The 5,000-nt window shown below is 48.5% G+C and overlaps 3 non-coding genes across 3 annotated transcripts in view; all 3 read left to right on the top strand.

The window, feature by feature from the left end:
- The first annotated feature begins 1,535 nt into the window (after positions 1–1,535).
- On the top strand, positions 1,536–3,335 carry LOC146446799 (small subunit ribosomal RNA). Its single transcript, XR_014862391.1, has one exon. It is a non-coding gene; the product is annotated as a small subunit ribosomal RNA (ribosomal RNA).
- Positions 3,336–3,534: 199 nt separating this feature from the next.
- Positions 3,535–3,688, top strand: LOC146446798 (5.8S ribosomal RNA). The gene has a single exon (XR_014862389.1). It is a non-coding gene; the product is annotated as a 5.8S ribosomal RNA (ribosomal RNA).
- A 197-nt stretch (positions 3,689–3,885) lies between these two features.
- The window catches only part of LOC146446797 (large subunit ribosomal RNA), a 3,659-nt gene continuing 2,544 nt past the window's right edge, over positions 3,886–5,000 (top strand). Inside the window, exon 1 of the ribosomal RNA XR_014862392.1 lies at positions 3,886–5,000. This exon is cut by the window's right edge and continues 2,544 nt beyond it. This is a non-coding gene — a ribosomal RNA (large subunit ribosomal RNA).

Raw genomic sequence — 5,000 nt, 5'->3', positions numbered from 1 at the left:
TTCCGTGGTATTATAACCATAGAACTGCTCCTGAGGGGGGTAGGGTAGGCCCACCAAAAAGTGCACTTCTGGTTAGGTCGCTAATTTCTAAAATAAATGTGTCCCAACCAAGTTTTTTTGGACGCTCTTTCGAATGGCAACATTCCTGATTGAAAATGCCGACCTACCAAAATCCGCACTTTGCTTCCCCGTCCATATAGGGGTGAGTATTTGGCTTTGCCTTTGTCAGACTCAAGTAAAAGCATTTAAAATGGAGTCAGCATACAAGAAAACCTAGATTGGGATAGTTTTTCTGCCTACCGTGGGATCATAACCATAGAACTGCCCCTGAGGGAGGTAGGGTTAGGGTTAGCGTTAGGGTTAACGTTGGGGTTAGGATTGAAGACAGAAGATTGGTGATGTCAGGAGGACCTTCTTAAAACAAACAGAAATACACTTATTAGGGGACTAGGGCCAGTGGACTCAGAAATGTCTTTCGTAGCAGTCTCCTATAAGAGTATTTTTCTCTGATTTAGGTGACTCCTCCTCACACCACCATTTTTCTTAGTCGAAAGACCTCTTCACAGCACGACTTTCCTGATGGATTTCTATGTAACTGCTCGTGCTGAGAGGTGTGTCGAAAGTTGATCATGTTCCCGTAAAATCTGAGGTCTCCACTGTCTAGCGAGGTACTTACAGTGAATATAGTGAATTTTTCAAAAATTGGAGAATTCTGACTTTTGCGATGAATTTTAATGTAATTGGTCGTGCTGAGAGGCGTGTTAAAATTTGAACATGTTCCCGTAAAATCTGAGGTGAGAATTAGTGAGGTACTTACAGTGCGTATAGTGACAAATCTTTAAAAGCGTGAAATTATGGGATGTTGTGGCTTCAATGGGTTTTTAAGATGTCACCAGTCATTTGGCATGACTTACAAACGATTTGGCTGGTTGTGGGTTCGATTTTCAAAATTTCATTTTTTTCGCGTTTTTATTTTCTGTCTACCATATCATGCAGTCTCCTTATTAGCGTTTGGGGGTTATAGTGTGGGCAGGTTGGTCGCAAAGGTTCCGAGAGGAGCTGGCTAGTAAACCCTGTCCCTTATGTTCCACGGCGGCAAGGCGGAGAAATAGAGGGCAGAATTGACTAACGGGCAAGGAAAGTTGGGCTTGTAGCTTTCCTTTCGAAGGAGGGAAAAGATGATGCCCGAAAGCATTGTCACTGTAGTGGCAGGCAGAGTGTAGATGGAAGTTGTGTACGCTAGCCTTTGGCTAATGATAGAGACAAAAGAGCAGGAGGATATTTTCCTTCGCAGAAGCACTTTTCTTGCCTTCCTTCAGCTCGCTTGGCGAGTCTGACAGGTATGCCTGAACTGTGCACGGGTCCAGTTGTGAGAAAGACGTGGCAAACAAGACGGGGTTTCCCTTGACCGAGGGACCGTGTGGTCCGTTTGGCTCATGGGTTCCCCCCGTGGAGGCAAAATCTAAGAAAGCTTGCTCTCCCTCTGCGGAGGGGGGCCGCTTAGCAAGGAACTTCTGTTCCCTGCGGTGGATAGTTACCTGGTTGATCCTGCCAGTAGTCATATGCTTGTCTCAAAGATTAAGCCATGCATGTCTAAGTATAAGCACTTGTACTGTGAAACTGCGAATGGCTCATTAAATCAGTTATCGTTTATTTGATTGTACCATTACTACTTGGATAACCGTAGTAATTCTAGAGCTAATACATGCGAAAAGTCCCGACTTCTGGAAGGGATGTATTTATTAGATTAAAAACCAATGCGGGTTCTGCCCGGTCATTTGGTGATTCATAGTAACTGATCGAATCGCACGGCCTTGCGCTGGCGATGTTTCATTCAAATTTCTGCCCTATCAACTGTCGATGGTAAGGTAGTGGCTTACCATGGTTGCAACGGGTGACGGAGAATTAGGGTTCGATTCCGGAGAGGGAGCCTGAGAAACGGCTACCACATCCAAGGAAGGCAGCAGGCGCGCAAATTACCCAATCCTGACTCAGGGAGGTAGTGACAAGAAATAACAATACAGGGCTTTTACAAGTCTTGTAATTGGAATGAGTACAACTTAAATCCTTTAACGAGGATCCATTGGAGGACAAGTCTGGTGCCAGCACCCGCGGTAATTCCAGCTCCAATAGCGTATATTAAAGTTGTTGCAGTTAAAAAGCTCGTAGTTGGATTTCGGGATGGCTCGGCCGGTCTGCCGCAAGGTATGTTACTGGCCGGGCTGTTCTTCCTCGCAAAGACTGGGTGTGCTCTTAACTGAGTGTGCTCAGGATCTGCGACGTTTACTTTGAAAAAATTAGAGTGTTCAAAGCAAGCCAGCGCTTGAATACGTAAGCATGGAATAATGGAATAGGACTTTGGTTCTATTTTGTTGGTTTCTGGAACCGAAGTAATGATTAAGAGAGACAATTGGGGGCATTCGTATTTCGTTGTCAGAGGTGAAATTCTTGGATTTACGAAAGACGAACTACTGCGAAAGCATTTGCCAAGAGTGTTTTCATTAATCAAGAACGAAAGTTAGAGGATCGAAGACGATCAGATACCGTCCTAGTTCTAACCATAAACGATGCCAACTAGGGATCAGAGGGTGTTATTGGATGACCCCTTTGGCACCTTATGGGAAACCAAAGTTTTTGGGTTCCGGGGGAAGTATGGTTGCAAAGCTGAAACTTAAAGGAATTGACGGAAGGGCACCACCAGGAGTGGAGCCTGCGGCTTAATTTGACTCAACACGGGGAAACTCACCAGGTCCAGACATAGTGAGGATTGACAGATTGAGAGCTCTTTCTTGATTCTATGGGTGGTGGTGCATGGCCGTTCTTAGTTGGTGGAGTGATTTGTCTGGTTAATTCCGTTAACGAACGAGACCTTAACCTGCTAAATAGTTACGCGAATCCCGATTCGCGGTTAACTTCTTAGAGGGACTGTTGGTATGCAACCAAAGTCAGGAAGGCAATAACAGGTCTGTGATACCCTTAGATGTTCTGGGCCGCACGCGCGCTACACTGACGATGTCAAAGAGTATCTCCTTCACCGAGAGGTGTGGGTAATCTTCTAAACATCGTCGTGCTGGGGATAGATCATTGCAATTATTGATCTTGAACGAGGAATTCCTAGTAAGCGCGAGTCATCAGCTCGCGTTGATTACGTCCCTGCCCTTTGTACACACCGCCCGTCGCTACTACCGATTGAATGGTTTAGTGAGGCCTCCTGACTGGCGCCGATACTCTGGCAACAGAGCGCCGGATGCCGGAAAGTTGGTCAAACTTGATCATTTAGAGGAAGTAAAAGTCGTAACAAGGTTTCCGTAGGTGAACCTGCGGAAGGATCATTACCGATGAAACAATCCAAAACGAGTCTTTGAGACTTGTTTACCGTGTGAACTGTACGCAATCTTTTAGGGGTCGGTCTCTGTGCCGTTAAATGGTCGTCCGTCGCTTGGCGTGCGTTCGGTCAGCCCCGACTTTATGTTTTTACAAACTTTGTTTATTCAGTCTGAGAACCAATAGTGTTGGAAAACAAAAAAGAGAGACAACTTTTAACGGTGGATCTCTTGGCTCACGCATCGATGAAGAACGCAGCCAGCTGCGATAAGTAGTGTGAATTGCAGAATTCAGTGAATCATCGAATCTTTGAACGCAAATGGCGCTCTTGGGTTCTCCCAGGAGCATGTCTGCCTGAGTGTCGGATATCATCCAACGCACTTGAGTGTGCGGCATTGAGGCGTCACGGCACACTTATGCCGCCGTGTCCCTTGAAAAGCAGAGAGACTCGCATCGTGCGTTGTTCTGCACCCCCATGCGAAGGCTAAAAATCCATTTGGTCCTTGGCTGGGTGAGTGTCCGGAGCGCGCGCGGAGTCCCACGACAAAAACATAACTATCTGGACCTCAGGTCAGGCAAGGCTACCCGCTGAATTTAAGCATATTAATAAGCGGAGGAAAAGAAACTAACAAGGATTCCCCCAGTAACGGCGAGTGAAGCGGGAAGAGCTCAAATTTGAAATCTCCGAGGCCTGAACGCTTCGGCGAGTTGTAGTTGCGAGAAGCACTTTCTCGGCGGACCGACCATGCCTAAGTTGCTTGGAACAGCACGTCGCAGAGGGTGACAACCCCGTCTGTGGCGCGGACGGCCGCTCACGATGTGCTTTCGAAGAGTCGGGTTGTTTGGGAATGCAGCCCAAAACGGGTGGTAAACTCCATCTAAAGCTAAATACTGGCGTGAGACCGATAGCGAACAAGTACCGTGAGGGAAAGATGAAAAGAACTTTGAAAAGAGAGTTAAAAAGTACGTGAAACCGTTGGAAGGGAAACGAATGGACTCAGCAATGCGCCGTTTGAGATTCAGCCGGCGGGTAGTGCCGGCCCGGGGTTTGCGGATCTGAATGGACCGCGGTCCCGGGCTCGGAGCTCCCGGTCGTCGCACTTCTCTTGGGCGCGCGTCAACGTCGGTTGGGACTGGGTCTGAAAGGTGCCGGAAAGGTAGGTCTGTGCGTCCCTTCGGGGTCGCTCGGTCTGTTACAGCCCGGTTCTCCTCGCGGCTCGGGCCCGACCGAGGCGGTGCAGCGCATGCCTCTCGTAAGGCTAGGGTCCCGTCCCTCCGGCCGGTTGTCGAATGTGGTGGACTGCTTGCAGTGCTCCGCGATTGCTGCCGGTCGTTGGGGTGGTGATCTCGTACCATGCGCTTGGGATGTTGGCGGTCATATGGGTCCATCCGACCCGTCTTGAAACACGGACCAAGGAGTCTAACATGTGCGCGAGTCTTTGGGTGCTGGAAACCCCGAGGCGCAATGAAAGTGAAGCTGGTTTCGGCCAGTGAGGCGAGATCCCCGGTTCTGCCGGGGCGCATCGTCGACCGACCTATTCTACTCTTAGGAAGGTTTGAGTAAGAGCGTGTCTGTTGGGACCCGAAAGATGGTGAACTATGCCTGAATAGGGTGAAGCCAGAGGAAACTCTGGTGGAGGCTCGTAGCGATTCTGACGTGCAAATCGATCGTCAAA

This window comes from Pavona decussata, unplaced genomic scaffold, assembly GCF_977016875.1.
Source record: "Pavona decussata unplaced genomic scaffold, jaPavDecu1.1 SCAFFOLD_3160, whole genome shotgun sequence".
Lineage (NCBI taxonomy): Eukaryota > Metazoa > Cnidaria > Anthozoa > Scleractinia > Agariciidae > Pavona > Pavona decussata.
Note: the sequence above shows the minus strand (reverse complement) of the source record. Positions and strands in the feature narration are given on the sequence as shown.